General features: G+C 37.0%; 1 protein-coding gene across 1 annotated transcript in view; it reads right to left on the reverse strand.

Annotated features, from left to right (window-relative positions):
• The window catches only part of LOC116511003, a 49,464-nt gene extending 48,357 nt beyond the window's left edge, over positions 1-1,107 (reverse strand). Inside the window, exon 1 of the mRNA XM_032220721.1 lies at positions 990-1,107. The gene's annotated coding sequence lies outside the window, so the exon portion shown is untranslated. The remainder of the gene's footprint in view (positions 1-989) is intronic.
• Between the last annotated feature and the right edge of the window lie 12,759 nt (positions 1,108-13,866).

The following is a 13,866-nucleotide window of genomic DNA, read 5'->3' on the forward strand; positions in this document are numbered from 1 at the left end:
TCACTGTAAAAATGGGAATGCAATAAAAAAAATCTGTGAAATTTGTCTATTATATTTATATACCAATTCTCACAAATGAAGGCAACATATACATATTCCAGGATGATGTTGCAGGATCCAGTCTGGGTTCGTTCACCAGAGGTTTAGTCTTCAGACTTGTGCTGGAGCTCAATTCCCAGGGAATTTCTCTCTACCAGAATGTGTGTATACAGATTGAATTCTGCAATATACCAATTATTTTCACTAAGCTAAAAAGTGCTTTGATCTGTACATAGTTCAAAGATAAGTAGAATAGTCGGATATTTAACTGTAGTAGAGTACGTTAAACTGCCACTTTGTGCAGCAAAGGAGCAAGTGACTTGTGTCCTTCCAGACTTAAAAAGATTAACGTAGACAAAAAGCTAAATAATTGCATTGTGTTATGTTATATTTTAAAAGCATAATTCCAAACCCTTTCAGAAGTGCAACTCCACTTCAGTCTCTGTTAGGTGGGATCAAGGATAGCTTTTCTTTTTATCTTGTAACATTTTGTTTCTGCTTCTATTAAGAATAATTTAAAATATTTTGTAGGATTATTTCTTGTAATCAGTTTTAACCACATTCATTTTAATTCCAGCCTTGTATCTATTCCTCCACTTCAACATTGCAAAAGGTATCTCTTTGGCCTTGCAGATTAAAGACTTGTAACTCTAGTTCAGATTCCAAGGAAGGTTAAATTAATATACCTCTCAATCAAATGATGTTTGATTTAATTTCAAATCAGCTTAAACCTCTGTTCATGCTTACTTTAAAAATTAAGCACGTTTCACCAGTGTGTTTCTAAACTTTCCCATCTATCTCAGCCAATACTGTACAGTATTCTCAGTAAACTATTTTGGATTTTTATGCCAAGAAATTTTTGTTTCCCCGTCCATGAAGTGATCTAACATTTAAAGAACATTAATCTTTGTCCTGGAAAAAAAAAGATGGTCCTATAGCCAACTCCTTACCTCTGTCATGTATTCCTTGCGATCATACACTGACTGAAATTTTAATGGGAGCTGGGTAGAATTGCAACAGAAGAATCTTGGTGGCTTCATCTGTGCTGCATTTCAGCTCCAGACTAGTGTTGACCAAGTCCATTTATCATTAACATCAACAGAAAAAAACAGGTGGGAGGCTGGAACCATTCAATGCTCTGAAGAAAGGGGAGACTAAAATATCAAATTTCCAGCACCAATTGAGAAATTTCCTTTTGAGAAATTAAAAGCAGATTTGAATAAATCTGAGGCACTATGTTTTCAGAAAAGTTCAATGAAAGTTCAAAAGATAACTGTATTGCAAAAAGTAGTTTTGTCAATTTATCATCCAAAATAAGATGAACTTGCTCCTGTCTAGACACTTAACTTACATCCATCCTGGCTATTATTCATTATTCTTTGAAACCTCTACCACTATTAGCTGTCAGGGTTTAAATTTTAGTTGATTGAAATAAGACTCTCATCACCTGCTCAGTCAAGGAGCTATGATGGAATGTTTAGAAATATTCTTACTTTTCAGATATAAACTAATAAAAACAACTCTCCATGCTTAGGACAGAAGGACAGATGAAGTTATATTTCTGCTGGTGATATGTGTCTATTGATATGTTGATCAATTGATTCATGTATTATCCTAAATTGTAATTTAATCATTTTATCAAATAAGTCATAGTTGGGCTTACACGACATGCTAAGTTATAATGTTTAAAAACTAAAATATCTGAATCCACGGAATATGTTCAAACCAATTTTTAATAAACAAATTAATAATAGTGTTTAAATCCAGCTCCCGGGTTTACATTTTCATTAACCCATAAATCAACATTGAGTTCACAAATTGGTGAAACATATTTTAGCTTAAGAATTATGTGTCATTCCTTAGTACAAAAATCCTAGTTTTTCAATATTACTTAAAATAGCAAATTATTCATTTTAACTGAAAATATAGATTGAATTCATTAAAGTGGAACAGATGTCATGTTTCTTGTACCATTTATTTTGCATTGAATGATTTATCCCAAAGGTGCTTTTTCAAGAGGCAACTAGACTTTCTGGGGGCTTTCTTTGAAGACATTTCACTTCTCATCCAAGAGGCTCTTCAGCTCTGATGGGGAATTGAGTCAGAACCGAAGAATCTCCATGGACATTTAATGATTTAGTTTTGAATGTTGTTAGAAGTTTTTAATAGGACTCTTAAAAGTTATTCCATCAATGGGGAAAGTAAAAATATTTTTTCCTGCACTTTAGGATGGTCCTTGCTGTGACAAGTAGCAGCAACATAACCCTGCTGTGCAATGGTGGGATTCAGCCAGTTCGCACCACTTCGGGAGAACCAGTTGTTAACTGTCTGAGCAGTTTGGTGAACTGGTTGTTGGAAGAAATCATTAGGGCAGAGAACCGGTTGTTAAATTATTTGAATCCCATCACTGCTGCTGTGTGAAGTCACCCTGCGTCAAGAATAATCCAAGATCTGAATTTTTATTTCTACATGTATCCTAAATATAGGCACTGTATACACAGAATCTACTTAAGGGCATTTATTTTATTTTATTTATTTTGTCAAGCATGTATAGCAGATATAAAGATAAACATGATTATGAATACAGGGAATGGATACGAATAAGTGGGGACAGTAGGACAGCGATGGTAGGCACTTTGGTGCGCTTATGCACACCCCCTTTACGGACCTCTTAGAAATGAGGTGAGGTCAACAATAGACATTTAAGGTTAAAGTTATGGGGATTTGGGGATGAAACCACAGTGTCAGGTAGAGCATTCCAGGCATTGACCACTCTGTTGCTGAAGTTGTATTTTCTGCAATTGAGTTTGGAGCAGTTTACCTTAAGTTTATAGCTAGTGTGTGCTCATGTATTGTTGTGGTTGAAGCTGAAGTATTTATTGACATGTAGGACATTGTAGCAGATAATTTTATTTACTACACTTAGGTCAGATCAAAGATGGCGAAGTTCTAAGTTCGTCTAAGCCCAAAATTTCGAGCCTGGTGGTATAAAGTATTCTGTTGTGAGCAGAGGAGTGGAGGAATCTTCTCATGAAGTATCTTTGGACTTGCTTAATTGTATTAATGTCTGATATGCAGTGTGGGTTCCAGATGATGAGCTGTATTCGAGAATAGGTCTAGCAAAGGTTTGCAATACAAAATTACCAGCTACCAAAGATTAGGATGACAATTCTTAATGCCTTTTCGGCAATGCTATTACAGTGAGCTCTGGGACGTCGATCATTAGAAATGAGTACTCCTTGTAATTGTTACCCTGACATGGCACTGTCTTTTCAATAAAGTATTTTTTTTAAAAAAGGAATGAGTACTCCCACGTCCTTGACAGTGAGGGTCATCCATGAGGTCGAAGCTGAAAACGTCAATAAACGCCGGCTTTGACCTGCTTGTTTCTATTGCCTGAATGAGAATCCTTCCCCACGTGTACATGCAGCGCACCACGCGAAAGGCAACAGAAACAACACGCCACGCGACTTAATTTCTCCACGTCAACCCGCCCGCCACGTGCAGACCCGTGACGGTTTCCGAACGTTCCCTTCCACCTCCCACCCCCAATTCCCGCCTCCTTCTCCTCATCCTCCAATCGCATACTCCCCCCATCGCAGTTGGCGGGGCTCATCGTAGAAGAGCGCCAGGGAGCAGAACGCTCGCCTTATTTCCCTCGCCCCGCCCCAAGCGCAAAGGGAAGCCAAACTTCTCCTCCTTTCTTTATCGCCCCGCCCCCTTGAACTTTGCCCCGCCCCGTGCAGCCAGCCGGAAGGATGCGTTCCCGGAAGTTCCGGCGGGGCCGTCGCTGTGTGGGGTAAACAATAATGGCGGAGGCTGCGGTGGCCCCCGGTGGTGGCGGAGTAGCGGGAGCGGCAGCCACGGCAGCGGTTGTCACGGCTTCCAGCGCTGGCGACTCCGCCACCACCCTCACCACCACGGCCTCCAGCCTCCCCGCAGCCGAGCCTCAGCCACCGTCCGCCGGAGCCGGAGGGGGAAGCATCAGCTGTTGGACGAAGCAAGTCGCCTGCAGGTAACGTGCTGAGACGAGGGCGGCTGATGGCGCCTCCGGTTCCTCTTTCGTCCCGGCCATTCCCGGTCCTGACTCGCCTTTCTGGGAGTCCGTCGACGCGCTTCCTTTCCTGCTTCCCTCGCCCTGAAGACAAAAGCAGACTTCGGCCTCCGCTTAAGGTCATCTCCGACCTGGCTGGCTGGCTTTCCCTGGCATATTTTGTCCCTCTTTTTTGCATAGAAGAAGCTGCTTTAAATCGCGATTGCGCTCCCTTCTCTGCAAGTCTTGGCTGGTTTGACTTTATTTTATTTTATTTGAGTTAATGAAGCCAAGCTGACATCCGCAAAAAGCTCAGGGAAAAAGGGCTGTGCGAACACGGTGGAGACTGGCGGGAACCTGGCTCTGCCTCTTTTGTTTCCCTCGGTGTTTTTCTCCCTTTTGGAGCTGGCTGGATAGTATTATTATTGTTACTATTATTATAATGTACTTTATTCATTAAACATGAAATTCAGCCAACAACATTCAAAAATGCATCACAGATACCATTGACTGTTGCTAATGGTTGATACAGTTTGCTGCCAACATCATAAGTATCAACCAAGTACTTTCTTATAAGATATTCCGATTATTATTATTATTATTATTTACTTCATTAAACATGAAATTCAGCCAATAACATTCAAAAATGCATCACAAATACCATGACTGGTGCTAATGGTTGATACGGGTTGCTGCCAGCGTCCTAGGTATCAACCAAGTACAACCACAACAACCACAACAACAACAATATCCACCCAACGTTTTGCTTTGGTTACTACTTCCTTACAGCAAATATTCCCTGCACACTCTGGAGTCTTTTATATTTCTCTTTCTTCTCAGCCCTTCTTAAAAGTACCGCTGTGGATTCCTAGGCATCATTCTGGGCAGTTTAAGATTGCAAGTGTCCTTATGCCGTTGTTGGTATCTCTGCCAACAACCTAACAGTACTGCTCCGTCTTTTGGGTTTTAGTATTAAGGTTCACGGTTTTTCTCTCTCTTTCTTCTTCTTTGATGCTGCTTCTCTTTGACAAGGCAGCTGCAATCAGGATGTTTATTAGGTGGAAACGTTTAACATTAAAAGTAATTGGATTGTGCAAGCCGCTTTGTGATGGGCAAAGTTAAAAAGAATTGCCCAGTGTTTGAAACTTCAAATTGGAATGCATTCAAATTGCTATCGGATACAGGAAAGTATTAAAATGAGCTAAGTTCATTTTTAGGGTTTGATCTTGTATGGAAATGGTTGTACTACTGACTTATTGTGCAATGTAGTGTATTTTGTTCTCCAGTTTGATATTATTTAGAACTCTTTTCCCCTTCCTTCCTTCCTTCCTTCCTTCCTTCCTTCCTTCCTTCCTTCCTTCCTTTTTCTGTCATGTTTTCTTGTTTCAGAATCTAATAGAATTACCAAAAAGTCCCAAAAGCCTGTTCTATTAATGTATATTATTATTAGCCTTGAATAAATGTCATTATCTGTTGCTTTTTATTGTTTATTTTGGCTTTGGATAGTATATTTTTCTTCCTTGATTTTGATTTTTTAATTACTTGCAAATTATGAGAGGGACAGCTTTATAAATCTCTTAAATAAATGCATAATCTAATAAAATAAAGTTTGAGCTATCAGTAAGATTTGAAAACAAGAAATTAATATATTCAAGGAAATAATGAGTATTATCTGCAAAACTCAAATCAGTAAGGACCATATCTATTCTTTTTTTATTTTTGAAACAAGAACACATAATTTGGGAGAACTCCCAGAATCTTGTTCTGCAAACTTTTGCAACTTTTAAGTCATCAGTGGATCCAATCCAGTCTTAAAGGCCTAATAGTTTACCTTAGAGTAAATAGATGAGAATTTTGTTTATCCTTGTCAATTTGAATGCATTAATATGATTTTGCCATAAAGAGAAGTTGATATTTTCAACTTCCAGGAATGGGATATAAATGGAGAAATTGTACAGAAAATAAGTATCTCATCCTATTTCTTGGCTTATTTATATATTTTTGTAATTGTGGGAATTAGCCGTAATTAGATATTTTAACTGGTGTTCTAGATTATATCTGAACTTGTTTACCATCATCAGTTACTAAATGGCATTTGTGAAGGTCATCTGAAAATGTTATGAATATTCAACTGCAAATATGCGAAACTTTGTTGCTAGGCTCACTGCTGATGTGCCAAGTTAAAAAAATCTAAATGTAAGGAGAATATGCACACACTGTATTAGAGGGAAGAATTTTAATCTGGTTCCATTTTGTTCTTTGATAATGTGATGAACACGGCAAGTGTTTTTCTCTTTTTCAAAATATACAAAAATATCAATTCAGTGCTGTGTATGGCTAGAAAACTTCATAGGAAATCTGGATAATTAGACACAGAATTTTCAGTTTCTCTTATTCATAAATTATAGGTTTAAACAAGCATGTAGAGATTTTTCCTCCCCACTTCTGTCCAAGATGAATAAGCTAAGGATGGATTATTTTGGAATAATAGATGGTTCTATTTTTAACCTGATTTTGGCTCTAATGAATTTTGGAAAGTGTCTCTTTTGATGCTGATCCTGAATCTTTGAGCTACAAGTTTTTATTTAAATTTATATTGAGTAGGTATTCTAAAATTGAGCATACCTTAGACGTCATTCTTTTTTTCTGTCTCTTAAATTATTAAGTTAAGGTCTCTGGTTGTGGTCTCTTGGTTTCTAGTGGCATGTATAACATGAGTTGGTTTCTGATTCAAAATAGTCACCCACTGTGAATCTGAATAAAGAACAATGTGTAGTAATTAAGTCAGGAAATAATATAATTTCAATACCTTAAGCATAATTTCCTATGAGTGTTTATTACAGACTGAATTGGGTACAATTCCCTGATGTAAATAGCAAGGCAGCTTTTCCATGCCCCAATGAATGCATAATAGTCAGGTAGCTAAAATGGGTCACAGCTAATTAAAGGGTATAGAATCAGAATCTATTTCACTACTCTTCAAAATTGCTTTTTAAAAAAAAATCACATGCAATTGATTTAAAATGACTACATCTAAGGAACAGAGGATAAGAATCATGTTAATTATGCGATGTCACCTCAGGCTAAAGATTTCCTCTCAGTGAAATTGTTAAAAACACGAGATTTTGCTATGTTATGGGTTCACTTGAGGCTGTTGTTAAAATGAATTGGATTTAACCAGCTGGCCTAAAGCATCTGTACTGAATACATGATCAGGTTTGGAGTAGGCGTTGTTGAAACTCAATCTGTACAGGTCAAATTGTACTGCACAAAAGATTATTTAAAAGATTAACTGTTCACTTCATATTTGACAATTGTAACATTTACTGAGTCTGGCCTTGTGTGTATTTGTCTCATTATACTCAAACACTATATGAAAAATGCTGGGAAAACCTGTCTTCAAATAATGTTAGGTGAAAGCCATGAAAACTATTTACATTTTTTCAGTTTTATAAACATAATTAGTGTGTTTTTATTACAAATTATTTGCTCTACTACCATCTCATCTTATCTCTAACTTTCCCTTACCCAAGCACGTCTATTTCCCCATTGCTTATCTGTTAACAAAAGAGCTTTACTGTACATTATTGAGGTCATTGTAGAATCTAGCAGCAAATGTGCATGATCAGATTAAAGTAATGAAATCTCTGCAGGCAGCACATAATCCAAGTTAATGTTTCAATTAAATACAAATTAGAAACAATGGAGTGCCTTTCACCCTTGGAGGTATTGTGTATTTTAAAATCCCAGACTGGTTATTGCTACAATTGTTTTGATACTTGTTTCTACAGAAGAATGTGATTTAATAATAATGTAGCAAGTTTGACATAATATGTTGATTCAATGAAAGGAACGTCCTAGTTTTTTATGGGCTGGAGATTGCCATTGCAACTTTACAAATTAGGCAGTTGCTCTTTTTATAAATGACCTTTGTGCAATCAAACTGTTTGTAGTACATGAAGGGGTAAAACAGATTGTTTCATTGTACTGATGTGTGAAAATAATTTACTGTGTATATGGATTTTTTTTTAATGGATGACTAGGATGGGTTTAAGTGACACATCCATATGTAATACATTTTAACTGCTAGTGTCCCAGTTTACCTCATTCAGACCTTGCGCTTCATGGTTCCACCACAAAACCGCGGACGACAAAATCGCGGTCGACGAAAGCGCGCATTTGACGTCATCACAGCGCGATGAAAACATCACGCTGTGATCGAAAAATGTTAAAAAAAGCGAAAACCTTACCCTAACCCCCCCCAAAACCTAACCCTTAACCTAACCCTAAACCTAACTGTTAACCTAACGCTAAACCTAACGCTAACACTTAACCTAACGCTAAACGTAACCCTAACGCTCTAAACCTAACCCTAACCCTTAACCTAACCCTAACTCTAACCCTTACCTTTATGTGAATCGGCTTGCTTTAATTTTATTTTTATTTCAATTTTAATTTTTTTCGTCGCGCTGTGATGACGTCAAATGCGCGCTTTCGTCGATCGCGCTTTTGTGGACCACGGTTTTGATGGGTCACGGCGCTTCACAGCTCCCAACGATCCTTCATGCCCATCCGGATAGGAGCATAGAAAATGTTATGGTGAGCTGCTGCAAACTTTTTAAAAATTGATTATATGCCACCATAGAGCTGCGATGGCGAAGTGGTTAGAATGCAGTATTGCAGGCTACTTCTACTGGCTGCTGGCTGCCTGCAATTTGGCAGTTCGAATCTCACAAGACTCAAGGTTGACTCTGCCTTCCATCCTTCTGAGATGGATAAAATGAGGACCCAGATTGTTGGTGGCAATAGGCTGTTTCTGTAAACCGCTTAAAGAGGGCTTATATACTTCACAGCGGTATATAAGTCTAAGTGCTATTGCTATCAAGTGATTCTGACTTCTAGTGACCGCATTGACAGATTTTTCTCCGGATGGTCTATCCTTAAGGTGGTCTTTTAGGCCTTTCATTGTTCTTGCCACTGAGTCCATCCACGTTGCTGCTTTTTGTCCTGCTTTTTTTCTTTCCTGCCACTTGTTTTAGAATTAAAATCTTTTTCGGGGAGCCAAGTCTTCACATAATGAGTCTGAAGTAGGATAAATTTTACTATTATCTGTCAATTAATTTTCATTGAAGAGATTTTTTTTAGAGAGCAAGATAAATAAGTAAAAGAAACCCTGGTAAATGAATAAACAAGCAAACAAACAAGAAAAAGAGAAGAAGGTATAGAGAAGCAGCTTTAGATCTCTTTAGAGCCATTATAAATGCATTTATGTTTTCCTACCTGTCTCTATAGTTACACCATGATTCCTTTCCATATGCCACTCTTTCTGATATCAAAACTATCGTGTATGTGTGTTCAGCAAAAAAATCTTTAAAATAACTGATAAATGTAGTTTTTGTCTTTTCCTTAATCGGACAAAGTCAATTTTGCCCTCTCTGCAAATTCTGTCATTTTCACCAACCATTCCTCTGTTGTGGGTGTTACACAGTTTTTCCATCTTTGTGCATATACTAATCTCACTGCAGATACTACCAGTATAAACAAAAGCAATCTTCCGTTGGCCTTTTCTAGTCTGTTCATTAGTCCCAACAAAAATACTCTTCTATTTTGAATATTTAATATTAATCTTTAAAATTATTTCTATATGTATATTTGAATTAAAATGCTCTAGCTTCTTACAAGTCCACCAGGTATGATACAATGGCACTTCATGTTTTCCACATTTCCATCATAAGTTTGAAGTATCTTTCTACACTCTATAAATGTTTCTGGTGTGGTTTTACAGTAGTTTTAATGAAATTTATTTAATACATAGTCTGAATTTAAATAAGAATAGTAAACAATGGATGAGCCTGAAATTTTGTTACTAATTTTGTGGAGAATCTGACAGGTGTATGTGAAATACTATCACGGTGCAATCAGTAGTTAGATGAGCTGTACAAAATGTATTTTTAGCAATGGCCAATGTATTGATCTTAATTAAAAGAAGAATCACATTTTTTCCTTTTTAGAGGATTAATGCAACTCTATTAAGCAGCGGCTTTAAAACATCCTAGCTTAATAGAATATTTGGAATATTGCATCTAGCAATTCAACTGCTGAAGAAGTAGTAAGAAATTCTGCACTTAGGGCATGATCTCAAGAGCGCACATGTAGGTGACAAAGGTAGCATTATTCCAGCAGACACTGTATCCCAAATACGAGGTAGCTTTTGGGGAGGGATTTATCTGATTTCTTGATATATTTTTTTAAATTCACACAATTCTCTGTAAATTTCCAATGGAACTGAGTTTCTCCTGTTGGGAATGACTCAGGCCCTCATCATTTCAAGCTTAGACTATGCAGTGTGTTCTGCCTGGGGAACCCTTTGAAGGCTGTGGTAGAAACTTCAGTCGGGATAAAATGTTAGCTGCCCACTTCCACGTGAGTAAGAACCCATTTAACAACATACGCTTCTTTTATGGGCGTTTCAATCACTTGGCTAAATGATGGTCCACTCAAATTTAATGTCCCAGTGTTTATATATAAAGCCCTATTTAGAAATAAAGTGCTGGAATGGCCTCTTGTTGATTTTTTTCAGGGACCGGGTTTTAAATTTATTGTGAATGTTTTAACTGCATATTTGAATTATAGAGATGCATATTTTGAATTTTAAGGGATTATGTTTCAGCACTGTGGATTAGATAGATTTGAGATTAGGCAGTATATATATTTATGTAATAAACTTGTAAAAAGGCCATTTAGTGGGGTATCTGAAATCATAAAAATAAATTGTCAGTTACGTTAAGTCTCATCGGATTAAAGTGTCATTTGATTAGCAATCTGAAATGAATCCCCCCTTTCCTTTCACTTGGTTTTTTCATGATTGTAAAGTTTTATTTAATAGTAGGGATACTGTCTTATAATTGGTTAATTTTAGATATGCAATCAAATTATTCTTTGGGAAACATTGATAAAAGTGAATTAAAAATTAATATGTTAAAATTCTGTCTCAAATTTAGCTCTTTGTGCATTTCTTCAAATTGCAGCTAGATGTTTAATGATGCCAGTAGATTCAGGAGTGTTGAAAAAAGTGCTATAATATCTGCTTTTAGGAAGAGATTTACTGCTTTGAGCAAATGTATTTTTAATTGATGGCAAAATTTGTTTTGCTGCATGAAAGAATAGGGTATTTTACTATCCGTAAGTCTGGATTTTATAGTTTTCCCACTTATTTAATTAAGAAGACCTTTTGGCTTTCTATAAGATAGGGAACTTTTTAAAAATGAAGAGTATTTTTCATACTTGGAAAATTGTCTTTCAACTGATCTTTAGGGACTGAAGCTGTACTTATTCATTATATAATATTGATCCTGCTGTGTACAGCTGTCTGACATATTTTACATTCAAATATGCTGTTTCAACCCGACAAGTATTCCAATACTGTGAAATCTTAGTAGAAGTATTTCAAGCTCGAATATAGGATTGGATGTGTCAAAGTACTTCTGATAAGTTTGTGTCAAGCTTGAAATATTTTGCACATCTGTTCTATTCCGTGGTTTTCTTTTTCTGGCTGGATTTAAAAAATGATATATCTGTTTCTATTAGCTTTTCAGTTACTAATCATTTGCAAGTAGCTGTATTTTAATAAAATAATGATGATTATTAAGACATGGCATGAATGACTTCAATAAAATGCAAACCTGCATTTAAAAGCATACAAATTGCAGTTTAGAGTGGAAGGGCAAAATTACCAGAAGAATAAAAAGCAAGAATCAGACTATGTAGACATAGGCTTGATTGATCAATTATAGCTTCAGTTCACTTATTAATAAGTTCTCTGGTGAACTGTTCATCTAAAGCACCCATAAGCAGCCAAAAAAACAAAAATAAGTAGCATAATACAAAAAAATATTAAAATCTTAATTGCTCCATAATTCAAATATCTTAACATTTTGAAATCACGGAATGTCCTACTCAGGATTATAGTAGGTTTTCTTGAGACAATATTCTGTAAGTGTTGGATATTCCACAGCTCTGTCTGATGCATACCTGCCTCTGGAATCCATATGTGAGGTCTTTTTTCAATATAGGTTTATTTTCTCCAGAGAAAAGGAAATGCAGACAATTTGATACTAAATAGACTTCATTGATTGTCCATTATTAATGGTATCATGAGCAGTAACAGATTTGTTACTGTTCAGGAGCGTGTTCTAAAAAGAGGTGTTTTCTAATAAAGAGTCACTTTTCAGAGTGAGATGGGTGTCCTATAAATTTAATAAATAAACACAAATAAAATTAGACAACATCCAGTTCCAGCATTCCTTTTCTTCTCATAGAAAGTCACTCATAATGCTTATTCCATCTTTACAGGTAGTCCTCAACTTATAACAATTCGTTCTGGTTTTTTTGTCATTAATCATTGCGTTCATAAATCAAATCATCCCATGACCCGACCTGATTTTATGGCCACTTTTGCCATAGTGTAAGTTGAGTCTCACAGTTGTAAGCACAAACCCAGATTAACCAATGGCATTTTTTGCCAGAAATTAGCACATAACATAGCAAATCACGATCATGTGTGTGTGTGATGCCATAACACAGGCATGTCAAACTGGCAGACCATGGGCCAGATATGTCCACATAGGCCACTTGCCCCTTGGCTCCGCAAAGGCAAAAAAGCGGCCTGATATGGCTGGCGATGCAATCGGGTTTGATTCCCATGCCACAACCTGTTACAAATGTTAGCCAGTTGCCAGTGATCATATTGTCACCCCATGACCATGCGGTCGAGCAGAGGTTGTAAGTTCAAATTTAGGTCGCAGCTGACTTTTTGGGGAAGTTGCCTTAATTTGAATAATTATTAAGCAAAAACATATGGAGGGGTACCTATTACCCTCCTTGCGATTCCACAATTAAGGGTAAGAGGACTACAGACACTTTTGCAAATGCTCCACTTGCATAGGCACAATAAAAATAATATCACCCCAGATTGCATAAACGTAATGACTTCCTGTCACAAACCTTCATTTTTATTTTTTTTTTTTGCAAATGGTGGAGGATGCTCAGGATCAGCACCAAGACTCAAAGCGATGTTCCTCAGGAAGTTTAACAACTAATTTGCAAGGAGGGAGCTAGACAGCTAAGTACCAGCTCTGTTACCAACAGGCTTGGTGGTGTGTGTGTGTGTGTGTGGTGTGTGTGTTTTCATAGATTTTCACGGGTGTAGGTATGCTGGTCTTGTTGTATTCGGGTCTTTTCCCGTGTAAGATTGAGATTGTCTTGGCAACGTTTCAGCGTGGTCTCACTCGCCATCTTCAAACACCAGCCTGAAGATGGCGAGTGGGACCTCGCCGAAACATTGCCAAGACAATCTCAATCTTACACGGGAAAAGACCCGAATACAACAAGACCAGCATACGTACACCCGTGAAAATCTACGAAAACATGTGTTTGTGTGTGTGTGTGTGTGTGTGTGTGTGTGTGTGTATGTATGTATATATATGTAGGCAGCTAATGCCAGCCAAACTGCCTTTTGCTTCTTAATACGTAACAAATCACATTTAAAAGATGCCAAACATTTTGAGTGCTTGATGAAAAATTTAATATAAAATACTATACTATACTATACAAATACTTATACTGTCACTACATAATATGCAAGCCAATTCATAGATGACATAAAACTACACAGTGGACACCTAATACCATGCTATGCAGGAAACCCTGTAGATTTCCTTGCATACCTACATGCTTCCCACTTCCACTTGGGACACACAATCAACTCTAAATCTGTGGTCATGTTGTATACTACA

The sequence above is a fragment of the Thamnophis elegans genome, chromosome 7 (genome assembly GCF_009769535.1).
Source record: "Thamnophis elegans isolate rThaEle1 chromosome 7, rThaEle1.pri, whole genome shotgun sequence".
Lineage (NCBI taxonomy): Eukaryota > Metazoa > Chordata > Lepidosauria > Squamata > Colubridae > Thamnophis > Thamnophis elegans.